Source organism: Meriones unguiculatus, chromosome 17, assembly GCF_030254825.1.
Source record: "Meriones unguiculatus strain TT.TT164.6M chromosome 17, Bangor_MerUng_6.1, whole genome shotgun sequence".
Lineage (NCBI taxonomy): Eukaryota > Metazoa > Chordata > Mammalia > Rodentia > Muridae > Meriones > Meriones unguiculatus.
In genome coordinates, this window is record NC_083364.1 from 58,700,135 (window position 1) to 58,715,381 (window position 15,247).

At 42.1% G+C, this 15,247-nt stretch overlaps 1 protein-coding gene across 12 annotated transcripts in view; it reads left to right on the plus strand.

Moving 5' to 3' along the window:
- Window positions 1–15,247, plus strand: part of Abi3bp (ABI family member 3 binding protein) — a 210,431-nt gene that overhangs the window by 60,759 nt on the left and 134,425 nt on the right. The window lies entirely within an intron of this gene.

Here is a 15,247-nt window from a genome sequence, read left to right on the forward strand (position 1 = left end):
AGCATATGTTTTGATCCACTGCTGGATGGAGCTTCTCAGAGGATGGCTATGCTAGGCTCCTGTCTGCAAGCATAGCAGAATATCATGAATAGTGTCAGGGGTTCGGTTTCTCCTATGGGGTGGACCTCAGGTTGGGCCAGTCATTGTTTGGCCATTCCCACAGTCTCTGCTCCATCTTTATCCCTGCACATCTTGTAGGCAGGGGGAATTTGGGGTTGAAGGTTTTGGTGGGTGGATTGGTGTCCTCCTCCCTCTGCTGGAAGTCCTGCCTGGCTAGGAGGTGACCTTTTCAGTCTCCATGACCCCTCCTACTAGGAGTCTTAGCTAGAGTCGCCTCCATATCCTCCCAGGAGCCCACCCTGTCACTTTTATATCTTTATAGTAAGTATAAACTGGCTCTGAAGGCACAGAGGTCCACCTGCCTCAAATGAGTGACTGGGTCAAAGGCTGCACCACTTTGCACAGTTCTTGATGCTCAGTTTTAAGTTTAGCTCTTGATAATTTTTTGCAAGTATGCTAGAGAGAGAGAGAGAACATTCAGTCTGACTCTGGTAATCTGTTAATATCTGTGAATACTTTAGGACAGTGGGAACAGAGAGAGTGATAGAGCAAGAGATGAAGATAGAGAGAATGACAATCTATCAATTGAGTAGCACAAGGCAAAAAGCTTTACTTTGCTGGGTCAAATAACAAATGGAAAATAGTCTCATACTCTGAACCACTGCAGATTCTGACTGAAGAGTTAGTCTTCTAGCCAGGTGTTAGTAATGCAGTCAATTTAATGGAGTTAAGAGTTTTAATTCTTCCAGTTGTGCCCATTTTTCAAGAACTACATTTCATGCAGCTGTGGTCCTCTCCGGGCATTCCTGGCCTCCATCTTGCAGATTGATTCGGAACTAGTGCTGAGACAGCAAAGAGCTAGTGCCCCCCCCTTAGATGCCATATCCTGGAAGGAATCCTGAGTCAGAATGATGACTCCCATGTCCTAAGAAAGTTTACCCTCTACTTGAGAAGCAGCAGATAAAAACAAAACAACTGACTCAAACAAACTTGGATTCAAATTGGACACCCCAGCTACGGTAGGCTGGTTTGGAGCAAAGTACTTAACAGCTCTGTTTCTCTTTGTGTGTGTGTGTGTGTGTGTCTAAAATAGAGAATGATCTTCCAGAAGCATTGTGAAGTCTGGGTAAATGATGCAGAGCATATTATGTAGGTCCTAACAAATAATGTGCATGGTTTGTAAATTTTATCCACTTCTCATAGAAGTTGAATGGCCTTGGTCTTAACTTCATCTTTCTGAGCTTTGTAGCAGTCACTAACAAGGGCTGGGCTTTATTCCCACTAAACTTTTGGTTTATGCAAGATTTTAGTTGTCTAGCGTGAAGACACTTGGTCAAAGAGTGGTTGTGTGATTTGGTTTGGTTTTGTATTTGGCACTGAGAAGTGAGACCAGGAAATCATAGAAGTTATTTTAGTAGAGGTATTAGTTACTAAAAACAGATAGCCATATCCACTCCCCTGTTCTGTCCCAAGCATGGAACAACTCTAAATATAAGATTAGGAAACAAAAGCAAAAGCAAGATCTGAGGCTGTGATGTAGCCACGTTGGCCACACACTGCGTTCCTATGGTCATGGTCTAATCAGTGGAGACTCATGTTGAAGCTGCCTCTTTGTACTCAGTGATTAGAGATCAGGTGCTGCTTAGTTGGATTCCAAAGGAAGAGAATGGTGATTTCCCACTTTCTAGATTTCATATCTTCTAGTATCCCTAGTAAATTATCTATTAGTAAGAATAGAGATTAAAAAATATGACTTGAGCCAGATGCAGTGACACATGCCTGTAGTTCCAGCACTCAGGAAGGCAGAGGCGGGCAGATCTCTGTGAGTTTGAGGCCAGACTGTTCACAAAGCAAGTCCAGGACAGCCAAGGCTACGCAAAGAAACACTGTCTCAAAAAAACCCAACCAACCAAACAAAAAACATGTTGGATTGGAAGAAAAATGGTGAGGCAGAGGCAAGGAAAAACAACAGGAGGCCATGATACAGTACAGCCATGGAGACCAAGAGAAGCCCAGCCCCCTTCCTTGATATGTAATTAGCAAGCAGCAAACAGGTGTCAGCAATTAAGATGGGCCATTACCTAATTCAGAAAAGACAGGCATTAGCATGTAGAATTTTTGAATCCTCTTATCCTGCAGTTCTCAGCCTGTGGGCTGTGACTCCTTTGGGGGTGGAAAGGCCCTTTCCCAGGGTTTGCATATCAGATATTTACTTCATGATGCATAACAGTAACAAAATGACAGTTATGAAATAGCAATGAAAACAATTTTATGGTTAGGGGTTCATAACAACATGAGAAACGGTATTGAAGGGCCTTGGCACTAGGAAGGTGGAGGACCATCACGCTTGTGCATAAGGAAATCAAAGCTTACGTAAATGTCTCAAGGCTAGGTAGCTCTTTTTTTTTTTTTTTTTTTTTTTTTAAAGAATTATTTATTTATTTTTTTTTATTTTTTATTTTTTTTCATCAATTACACTTTATTCATTCTGCATCCCCCCATAAGCCCCTCCCTCCTCCCATCCCAATCCCACCCTCCCTCCTCCCTCTGCTTGCATGCCACTCCCCAAGTCCACTAATAGGGGAGGTTCTCCTCTCCTTTCTGATCTTAGTCTGTCAGTTCACATCAAAAGTGGCTGTATTGTCCTCTACTGTGGCCTGGTAAGGCTGCTCCCCCCCCAGAGGGAGGTGATCAAAGAGCAGGCCAATCAGATTATGTCAGAGGCAGTCCCTCTTCCCATTACTATGTAACCCAATTGGACTCTGAACTGCCCTGGGCTACATCTGTGCAGGGGTTCTAGGTTATCCCCATGAATACTCCTTGGTTGGAGTATGAGTCTCTGGGAAGTTCCCTATGTTCAAATTTTCTTGTTCTGTTGCTCTCCTTGTGGAGACCCTGTCCTCTCCAGCTCTTACTATTTCCCAGTTCTTACCTAAAATTCCGTTCACTCTGCCCAACAGTTGCCCATCAGACTCAGCATCTGCTTTGATAGTCTGAAGGGCAGAGGCTTTCAGAGGCCCTCTGTGGTAGGTTCCTAGGTTGTTTCCTGTTTTCTTCTTCTTCTGATGTCCATCCTCTTTGCCTTTCTGGATGGGGATTGGACGTTTTAGTTAGGGTCCTCTCTCTTGCTTAGTTTCTTTAGATGCACAGGTTTTAGTGGGTTTGTCCTATGTTGTATGTCTATATGAGTGAGTATATACCATGTGTGTCTTTTTGCTTCTGAGACAACTCACTCAGGATGATCCTTTCCAGATCCCACCATTTACCTGCAAATTTCATGAAAGCCTTTGACAAAATCCAACATCCATTCATGTTCAAAGTATTGGAGAGATCAGGGATACAAGGCACATATCTAAACATAGTAAAGGCGATATACAGCAAGCCTATAGCCAACATCAAACTGAATGGAGAGAAACTTAAAGCAATCCCACTGAAATCAGGGACAAGACAAGGCTGCCCACTCTCTCCATATCTCTTCAACATAGTGTTGGAAGTCCTTGCTAGAGCAATAAGACAGTTGAAGGAGATCAAGGGGATACAAATTGGAAAGGAAGAAGTCAAATTATCACTATTTGCAGATGATATGATAGTATACGTGAGTGACCCCAAAAACTCTACCAGGCTAGGTAGCTCTTAAATGGCTGGTCCAGAATACGACTCCAAAACTGCTTGAGAACTGAATTCTCATGTTTTTGTGGCTGCTCACCACTTAGGAAACCATATTTGACCTACAATACAGGAATCTTTGGATTGACAACAGGAGGCTCGTGGTGGTTTGCTCCTGTAACACTCTGTAACAGTCTTTTTTTTTTTTTTTTCAAAGAGGCCAAGCATCTCCATGCATGGTACTTGATTGGAGTATGAGTCTCTGGGAAGACCCCTGTGTTCAAATTTTCTGGTTCTGTTGCTCTCCTTGTGGGGTTCCTGTCCTCTCCAGATCTTACTATTTCCCACTTCTTTCATAAGATTCCATGCACTCTGCCCAACAATTGGCCATAAGTCTCAGTGTCTGCTTTGATAGTCTGCACGGCAGAACCTTTCAGAAGCCCTCTGTGGCAGGTTCCTAGCTTGTTTCCTGTTTTCTTCTTCTTCTTTTTTTTCTTCTTCTTCTTCTTCTTCTTCTTCTTCTTCTTCTTCTTCTTCTTCTTCTTCTTCTTCTTCTTCTTCTTCTGTCCTTCCTCTTTGCCTTTTGGGGTGGGGGTTGAGCATTTTAGTCAGGGTCCTCTCTCTTGATTAGTTTCTTTAGATGTACAGATTTTAGTATGTTTATCCTATATTACATGTCTATATGAGTGAGTATATACCGTGAGTGCCTTTCTGCTTCTGGGACAGCTCACTCAGGATGATCCTTTCCTAGCCCATGGCAGTTTAGTGTCCAAGTGGGTTCCATAGTAATAGGAAGAGGGACTGCCTCTGACATAATCTGATTGTTCTGCTCTTTGATCACCTCTCCCTGAGGGGGAAGCAGCCTTGCCAGGCCACAGAAGAAGACAATGCAGCCACTCCTGATGAGATCTGATAGACTAAGATCAGAAGGAAGGAGAGGGGGACCTCCCCTATCAGTGGACTTGGGGAGGGGCATGCGTGAAGAAGGGGGAGGGTGGGTGGGATCAGGAGGGGAGGAGGGTGGGGCTTATGGGGAGATACAAAGTGAATAAAGTGTAATTAATAAAATAAAAAAACCCAACTAAATAAATAAATAAAGTTGGAAAAAAAGAGGCCAAATATCATAACTACCTAACTTACATATATGTGAGCTGCAGTGTGTAACAACTGTGCCTTCAGAGCTTGTGTTTGCCTTTCTCATGGTTGCCCCCCTGACATGTGTACCTCCTCTACTCCACAGGAGGCCAGGGCAGAAAACATTTATGGTCCTCTCTGTGTACATTGTACAAACTGTTTTCTTTTGTACACTCCATGTGAACTGCTGTTACTAATGGTGGCATTTCTCTGTGCTGTTCACCTGGCCTTCAACACATGAGCTCAAGAGATCCGTTGGCTTCAGACTCCTGCATAGTCAGTGTCATCAATTACAGGCACCAATAGCTTGGGTTTTAGCATCATTGTTTGTTTGTTTTTCCAGACAGGGTTTCTCTGTATAGCCTTGGCTGTCCTGGACTTTATTTGTAGACCAGGCTATCCTTGAACTCACAAAGGTCCCCTGCTCCTGACTCCTTGAGTGCAGGAATTAAAGGCGCCCGGCTATAGCATCGTTATTACTGTTAGTAAGTGTGTATGTGTGTGTGTGTGTGTGTATGTATGTATGTATGACCTGTCTTCCCTCATACTCTACCTAAATAAACTTCCATGAGCTGAAGATACTAACAGCCCTATATTTCTTCTTTCTTTCATGTATTTTGAACTTAGGAACACAATGAACTAATGAATAGGAAAGGGTTTGAGCTCACAATGTCTGAAAGAGCTGTGAGTACCTCTTAAGACAGATTTTTGTTTCTCTTTATCTAAAGCCACTTTCTGAGTTATTTTTCTGGAAATAAATTCACTATGAGGTAAGTATTTGGCTTTAAATCATTAAAATAAATCCAAAATTTTCATTAAAAATTAGAAATCCTAGAATCATTTGATTTTCTTCCAATGCATAAAACTTAGCAAAATTTAAGTAAATTTCAAAAAAATCTTTAAAGCTATTGGCAGGTATCAATTTCTTAATCAATACATACCATCTTTTAGTCAGTTTACTATGAGTTTATTACCAGAAAGGCCTGTTTTGAAAATAGACAATTATTTCCCCATATGTTGCTAAAGATAAATCTTTTAAATATTTTTTTCTATTGGATTTAACTGTACTTTAACTGGATCTTACTCATCTTCCTGACCTCAGAAAGTAATACATCATCTCCACATCTGTCTTTTTTGGAAATTGACTAAAACAAATCTCAATATAAAGTACAGAATTTTATTTGTCAACCATATTGTATAAGGTACTAAAATAAAATTCTAACTTTTAAAAATTCATCATTGATTATTCAATTTAAAATGTTCTCTGTTGTCATGGGCTAAAAATAATGTTTTGCTCTGGATATACTATTCTAGAATCATTGCAGGCGTCTGACTATTGAGATGGTGGTTTAAAATTGATAAAAGGTTAAACTGGAGGGCCAAAGGGTTATCCAGGGGATGGGAATACAAGACAAGAATTAGGTGCTAGAATTTCCTTTGCTTTTAGGGATATCTCAAAACCAAGGACAATACTCTTAATCAGCTTTTGTAGTTGTTATTTTAATTCCCTCGGAATGGGTTACTCTCCAAGCACACTCAGTGTTCTTTGGCTCATGTCAGCCAGACCACGTGCTGTGCTGTGAAAGCTGCATTTGGCTTTATCGGTTTATGTTGTAGTCAGATCGGGTTCTTCATGTGCATGTATTCATCTGTATTTTATTTTCCCAGCCTAATGAGGCCTCCCAGAGGCAGAGCTGGGCCTCACTATCCCCATGTGCTCGCTAACCAGGCTCACTGAATTTGAGCTAATCTCACCTCTCCTAGTAAGGTTCATCATCAACAAAACAAACCATCTCTCCTGGCCTGTAGTGGTGGTTCTGGGAGAAACAGTTATTTGAGTTTAGGGGTTCAATCTACTGTTGGCAAATGTCCTGGTTTGTCTGGCGTGTCAAGATTTACACCCGTTGTCTAGCTAGACCCGTTACTAGAGTCTGATTTTCTCAGCAGTTTCCACATTGGTTGGAAAGATGACTCCTCAGTGAATTTGCAAGGGAAAGCCTAGAGTTCTCAGCGTGAGTCTCAGGTTGCTCACCATCTGGATGTTAAGTGGCAGCCCAAACTTCACTCTAGTATGGATGGTGCTGTTAGAAGGGAAGTCAAGGGAAGGTGTAGGTTAGGAGTGCTCTACTGTGTCCACCACCAAATGGGGCACACATTAGCTAGTCAGCCTGTGCTAGGATCGAGGTTTTCATCATGATTTTTGAGTTCTCTCAAAGTCCTAGCCCAAGGAATTGGTCAGTTGGTCCTAGGAGTTTCTCTAGAACAGACACTGTTGACAGCAGTACCCTCTTTAGTCCAGGAAAGACAGTGGACCTCTGGGGTTTAGGAATAATAAGCCCAGGAGCAGGCTGGCTCCAGAGCTGGTGTGGTCTTTAGCCACCACAACACAGAGCTTTTCAACCCTGTGACACACACACATTTTTCTGGTTCTTTTTTTTTTTAATTTTTATTTAACTTTTATTAATTACACTTTATTCATTTTGTATTCCCCCATAAGCCCCTCCCTCCCCCCTCCAGATCCCACCCTCCTTCACCTTTCTGCATGCATGCCCCTCCCCAAGTCCACTGATAGGGGAGGTCCTCCTCTCCTTCCTTCTGATCTTAGTCTATCAGTTCTCATCAGGAGTGGCTACATTGTCATCTTCTGTGGCCTGGTAAGGCTGCTCCCCCCTCAGGGGAGGTTCTTTTTAACTCAATGGGAAAATTCTGTTTAGGAATCTAGTCTTGTCTCTATACCTCTACTTGGTAATGCTCACTAGACTGGTTTAAAGGAGGGGAAGGACACACTGCTAGTTTGAAGTTTTCTACTCTGGACTCCATTCCTTGAAGAAACCGTGTCCAAATGAAGTCCTGATCTTTCACCAGACCTTTCAAAAAGATATTGTGACAAAATTTCAGAGTCCATGGGTACGTGTATCTGTGTGTGTGTGTGTGTGTGTGTGTGTGTGTGTGTGTGCGTGCATGCACGCGCACACGCACACCTGGACAGGCCTTACTTCAAAAGCTAGCCCATACAAATATTAAACTGGCTAACGGACAACAAACACCCATACCAAGTTTCCCTGTGGGGTGCACATATAAGCACAGGCAAGGAGAATGCTATAGGTACGAAAGCCAGAAATTTACTATCTGACGGGTTTGGTAGGTAGGAAAAGATGCGTCCTGCCCATTAGGACAAGTGGGTCAGAGAAATATGTTACTAGTTATTTGTGACATCAGGGAGATAAAGTGTCTGAGTGGGGAAGTGGAGGAGGATCAGTTTGGGACAGTGGCTGGATGAGACATACCAGGCCCTGTGCCAGATCACAGGAAACAGGCTTAACGTGGGGCAGCAGACATACCCAGTGTGCAGGGACGGGGAGCTGAGGATCAGATCAGTGCTGTCCTCACGAGCAGGTGACAAGTGCCCTTGGAAGACCTTATGTCCAGAGTTAAATGAGCTGTTACCATTCTTTTCAATATGTAGTTTTCTTCACATTTCATTTAGTGAGTGATGCCCTGTGGGCCCAGGGTGGGGGGTTGAAGCCTGAGCTTCTGCGCTTTGGCCTACCACACCCTCCCTGTCTTTGCTCAGTTCTCAGCTGTCTTGTCTCCAAGACTCATGTGTCCCTGCTCACTGTGTCCAGCGTGGCTTGGTTTTAGAAACCTGCCTGAGCTAAGAGAGGAACAAAGAAATTACACACAGACAGACAGGCACACAGACAGAGGCAGACACACAGAAAAGCTGGGGTCAGGTGGATTGGTCTGACTGGACTGGACAGGCACCTACTCCACAACTCGGAACCTAATGCATATTTGTTTATTGTGTGCATCGAGGAGGTGGAGTTGGCTAGTTTTTCAAAGTCTCTGTAGGGCTGTAGTCTCAGGCTACAGTCATCCTGGAGGAGGAAGCTTCATTGCTGCTTTTTCCACACACTCATGGCAGCCATACACCCAGTCAGAGGGAGGCATTGCCAGATCGCTGAGCCTGGCCTAGGGAAGGCTTTGCCAATTTTCAGGGGTCCAAGACAATGGGGTCCTGGACATGGGTGTGCCCATGTCAGTGATATGCCTGCACTCAAGACCTCACCTGCTCCCCACACATTCTCTCAGAGCCTCCTCCATGTATGTGTGAAGAGAGAAAGGGACGTCTGGGCTTGATTTCTTTCTTTGTTTTGCTTGTTTGTTTGTTTGGTTGGTTTTTGAGACAGGGGTTCTCTGTGCAGCTTTGGTTGGCCTATACTCGCTTTGTAGAGAAGGCTAACCTTGAACTCATAGAGATTTGCCTTTCTCTGCTTCCCTGAGTACTGGAATTACAGATGTGTGCTACCACGCCCGGCTGCTGGGCTTGATTTATAATGACCTGATAGGGTTTCCAATTGGCTCTACCTCGCAATATACCTCATGTAGGAATTGAGCCTCATAATGAAGCACAGAAAAGTCTGAAGTCTCTGGGAGTCAGAGGTAAGATAGAGTGTGGTTAGATGAATGGAGCCCATCTCCAGAATACCACCTTAAGTGGCAAGCAACACTATAACAGGTCAGTGCAGAGATAGTGAAAGAGAAAAAGATATATATATATATATTTTTTTCAATGCAGTTTATTCAGGAACCTTGAACAATCATCGGACCCTGGGGAAAGCCAGCCCACAGCTTAAATAGCCTCTGGGTAGCCAACCCCAGCATGCCACGTGGGCAATGCAGATAGGTCCACATACATGGAAGCAAGCCAGATCCTCAGCCTTAGCCAAATGTGGAGTTGTTTGTGACAGAGAGCACTCACCATCGGGAAGGTGGAAGGCGGAAACCAGCTCCATCTTTAAGGCACGGCATTACGCAGCTCTCTACAGTTCCCCCTTTTTGATATTTTTTTATGTCCTTAATAGTTCTTTTTCTTTGCTTTTTAAGAAAAGTTTCACCATTTGTTTTTTGCATTGGGCCCTAAACTAACATAGTTAGTCCTGGGTGAAATATGTCTTTAATAGTATTTATTGCCTCCCAAATCTCATCAAATGAAAAGTAGAACTCTGGGTGAAACTCGAGTGACATCTCCTTGAATGGGATATGTTTGAACCAGTGCTGTTTTGAAAACACCATGTAAGTGTTTTCTTCCAGACATGTTAGTAGGCTGTGAGGAGTGAACAAGAAGAGCATAACTCTGGGGACATTCTGCTTGGGAAGAAAGGCCCTTTCCCATAAGAGCTGAGTTCCCTGGCTGTGCTTTGAGACCCTGTCCATTTCACTGCATGGCGAGCAGGGGCTGCTTCTCACTGGTATCGTCACCCCTGAAGGCTTGTCCTGTGATGTACACTGACATAAGCTCCCTCAGTAGAGGCGAGTGAATATTCTGGGCCAGCTTCTGTGGCTGATCCCCAGGTCCCTTTCGCATTGCTGGTGGTTCTGTGATGGGACTGGACACTTCTGTGGATCTTTTAGACTTTGGTGTGATTCCACTCTTGGAGGCTAAGGAAGCCAGAATTTTCTTTGAACCAAGGGGCACAGCAGTGTGTTCTGTCAGACTGGGCACAAGTTCATCATTTAAACGATTTTGTAATATTTGACGGAAATACTTACCAAATACCACAAGGTTTGTTTTCAAATTGTCTCCATTTGTTTTTCAGGCAGGAAAAGAAAAGGCTTATTGATCCTGCACTAAAACAAATGCTTGGTATAAATAATTTTGTTAAGTAAGAGAAACAGTTCTGAAAATAATAAATGCACTAATTCTCTGCTTGAAAATGATAAGGTTTTCCAAAAATGTGGTTTGTGTTTATGTCGGCTCCCAGTCTCTAATCGTTTCTCCATTCTTCCTGCAAAGCTCAATTTATTCCTTCTTTCAGAATGTGCTAATGGATAATTGCTGCTTCTCATGCTTTAAGATGCATAAATAAACAAAGCCTGAACGCAAAGTGTAGCTAGGTCTAGCCTGAGCTCAGTTCACCAAGTCTTTGTATTGTAAGACCTGGGGTCTCACAGCTCAGGAGTTCAATCGTGCCCTTCCCAGAAACACCCCCAGACCAAGACTCGTTGCAAAAGCAAGAGGTTTATTAACCATTGTACAACAGGGTCACCCCTGCCAGTCAGCAAAGAGTGGCACCGGGAGACAAAGGCCTTTAGGTTTTTAAAAGAAAAATTGCGGGAAATTTGAAGTTGCAGTTTTGGCAATTTAGGATTGGATGAGGAAGTTATAAAGTAAGATAATTGGTTAGTCTTACGTGCTCAAGCTTGGCCAGTCCTGCCAAGTGTGGATGCAGCTACAATTTAAGGTGGGGGTGGTTAGCTCATCCTTGAAGATTAGGGGCTTCGGACTTTTGGCTGGAGGTCAAAAGCTACTCAGAAGAAGTCTAGGTTCGTTGCTAAGAAACGCTATCTCAAGGACAAGGGTATGGTCCTCCTTTTGCTGAGTGAAGGTCATTGCTTGCTTGCCCCCCCTTTTTTTTTTATCTGTCCTCACAGATAGGGTCACATTTCTTCACTCTCTGGAAAGGTACTAAGAGGCTTTAGCTTAACCTGGACCTAAAACTCAAAACTATAGGCTTTAGAAGACATATAGGTTACAAAGTTAGCTTAACCCTTTCAGTATAGAGACGGAAATATTGTAAAAGATGGGCTCATTTAGTTTCTGATAATGCCAGTTCTATAGGTATTCTTTTTCTGTACCACTAACAAAAAGCTAGTAATCTAAATGATGTATTAAAACTACTAGATTGTGTACATAACTTAGTAACTGTTGTGGAGTTAGCACAGTGCTAACACTTCTGGCCAGTCTTCCTCTTGTACACTTGCCTACCATGGGACTTTGCCACTGTATAACTGAGCATTGGTCCAAAGGGGCATCAAGTGCCCTCAAATGCTAGAAAAATGTTCCATCAGTGCATTCCCCAAGATGGGCTTTGGATCTTGTCATTGTGTTTTCAGGAACTACAGATATGGTCTTACAAACCCACCTTATGTTTGTTCACTGTAAGAAACTACACCTAACTAGAATGTATCATCCGCTTCTGTTTGACAACATATTTTGTAGACTTTTTACAGTGATATCTATGAATGAGTGTGATGTATAATTTTCTTGGGGAAATTTCTAATAGAAACATCTAAATTTTGAGAGTTAGTGGGGCAATTATAGTAGGAATATATCCTTGACTAAACAAATAATAGTATATATCTATAAATGACTCTAATATTATATTTCATTTAGCAATAAACTTTCTAATCCCCTACTCTAGGGCCTTTTCAGTATTAAGCAAATTAAATTTAACTGGGCTGTATCACTATGTAGACTTAGGCACCAGAATTACAAATTTAAAGTAACTGTTTCCTACATAAATTTTCCTGCATTGAGATTTTGATTGCATATATTCCTTAAATAATGAAATAATTACTTTGGTAGCACATCTGCTAAGACCAAATGTGAATATTTTCAGTCTGCTACAAATCCAAAAGACTGTCATAGTGCAAAATGGAATAGAAATCTTACTTTTGGTTGCCCTACTTTCCCATGTGTGTATCCCCAATAGAGTATGAAAATTGCTGAAATACTGCAAGTTGGGAGTATTTAAGAATGAATACACATGCCCAGGGTTCCACTTCTGTTCCAGGTTTTGACACCCTGCCACAGGCTAGGCAAAAATGACTGTGAACTTAACAAAGACAGAGTTTTCAATTGTTCCTGTGACCATGTTGGATCCTGGGCACTGTCTTTGGCATCTGCACTGCTTGGGTAGTGCAAGTCCTTTTCAAAAAGCCACTAAACCATAATTAAATTAGTCTGTTTTAAGGAAGTAATTAAAAGTTAGCTCTAAGGAACTCTACCACAACGAGCAATTTAGTAAAACTCACGGTTGACCTTTGTTTTCTAGAAGTACATTTTTGAGACTTATTAAAGGGGCATTTTGAAGACTAAGTTAAGAATTTACATAATTATAGGGCCACCTACAAAGCTAACATCGAGGGCTCTTGTTTCAAAAAAACAGGATTGTCATTAAAGAGTAAACCTCTTCCTCTCACAGTCTTTACCATGATTTTGCTAATTAATGTAATTTTCAAAAATGAAAACTATCAATTATAGGACTTGGATGTTTGACCTTGATAGTACACAATGCCTATTTTCAGTGTGGACCCGAGAGCTCTTAACTCTGAGCAGCGATGCTGGAAGTGCACAATCTGCATTTTTACAGTTCCTACGCGTGTAGGATTTTCTAAGCAGAATTACAGAAAAGCTGCACAAAAGGTCCCAACTTTTTTATCTCACCTTTGACATAGGCATGCATATCCAGCAGGCGTTCTTTTTAACTTATAAATGAGGGAGAACCGAAAGGGCATTGAATTGTCCTGTCTTTCCTTCTTCTTCCATGTTGACTAACATAGCAAAAAATGGACACAAAGATGTTTCTTGCTGCTTATGTTTCTTGAAACACCAACACCTCATTTCTCACCAAAGCAAGTCTGGCTTGAGTGGGCAATGTGGCGTTTTAGAGCCTTCTGTGACTTCCTCCACCCCTTCTTTCTTAGTCAGAGATAAGACGTGATCGCCCTCTTCTGTTGTGCAGTATATGTCCACGTGTGTGTGAGTACATGTGCTGGCCTGTGTATGTTCATGTGGAAGCCAGAGCTCTACTTCTGGTATCTTCTGCTACTTTCCTCCTTTGTGCTTGAGACAGGGTCTTGCTGAACCTGGAGCTTGCTGTCCTTGGAATACCTTACTTGAAGAGGGAGGCAGAAACCCATGGGCAAGTGCTGTTATTTCTGGCTCCATTTGCTCTCATCCATTCTCCAATGTCCCATGAGACTTAATTTTACAAAACTTAAAGTTCAAAGAGCAAAATGTTAATATTTGCACTGGGTTGGTGAGATGGCTCCGAGGGTAATGTGATTTTCCCCAAGCCCTGTGACCCAAGCTTGATCCCTGGAGCCCCCATGATGGAGAGAACTGACTTCCACAATTTGTCTCTGACCTCCACACACATTTGTATGCACACACCTACATACACACATAGAAGAAGTTAAAAGAAAAAGAATTTCGAAATGGCGATAGGGTCTAAAACTGGACATGGGGTCCCATGAAGGGTGTAACTGTATGTATGTTCCATGCCTGTAAAGCTAACATTCTCAGTGATATCACTATTACATGAGGTAACTACCTAGGATGTGTAGAATTAGCATGGCTTGTCATTAGTTTATAACATTATCAACCCAGTTTTCTGCTCACAGGAAGCAAGCATTGTACTATAGTTTATTAATATCTGCATTGTTCTACATCCCTGATAAGCTCACCCAATGGTGACTGTATTCCTGTTACTGAATTTGGGTTGAGAGCTTATGTGAGTTTCAAATAAGATACACTTTCAAATCCATGGGGCTGTGAAAAGCTTGAACACCCCTTAACTATGTGCTGGTCATGAGGTACCTATGCAACAGAACCAGAGGTGAGTTCCAGTGGTTTCCTGGGTTGCTTTTCTCAGTAACTAATATGGCAGATTACAGCAAATGGTGAAATGCCAGCCAGTCCCCAACTGGAAATGAAGGCTCCATAAAACCCTGGGCAAGAAGCCTCTTCCAAACCCACAAAAAAGAAATGCAAATGCACATTAAAAACAAGACTAAAGGCCTACCTGAGCAAATAGTGCTGAACTCTGGTTACTTGGCAGCAGCCCAGTCAAACTTGGTGACTAAGAAGTCTCAGGTTCCAAAGCTCCTCAAGAAATACTGGAGTAATAACTCATCAGCCAGATAGTCCAATAGAATTGCTCAAAGAATGCTACATTACAGGTCTTAGATGTATTTCATTTGTGTGTGTATATATACACATATATACGTGTGTGTATCCAATCAGCCATTTTGGATATGTTAGTTAACAGCTATTTCATAAATTGACCACACCTTATTGAACATACATTGATTTCTTAGCTTTAACGTCACTTCTCAGCCTTTTAGCTAAGATTAAATATAGTGTATTATGGCATTTAACATCATTTTACTTAAGACATAAATATTTTTAAGTATTGTCTCTCCTATGTCAATGATAAGCTCCAGTAGATGGCCCAGTACTCATGTATTACAGGGCAGCAAAACAGGACACAGTTAAGTATTAAAAGAAAACAAAACATGAAATTGGGAATGGGAATAGACTGGATCCAGGAGGTGTTGGGGGAAGAAGTAGGGACTAAATATTATTAAAATAAATTGTATACATGTTTAAAATTTCAAAGAGTTAATGAATATGTTAAAAATTATATCTGGTTGGTGGGATGACTCAGAGCTTAGGAGCACTTGCTGCTCTCACAGAGGACCAGGCTTTGGTTCCCAGCACTCATGAGGCAGCTCACAATCATCTATAAGTACAGTTTCAGGAGATCTGATGCCCTCTTTGGACCTCTGAGGGCCCCAGGGAAGCACACGTACATATGTACATATATGCAGGGGTGTGTGTGTGTGTAAATGAGTGTGTAGGTATACTATGAAATTTAGA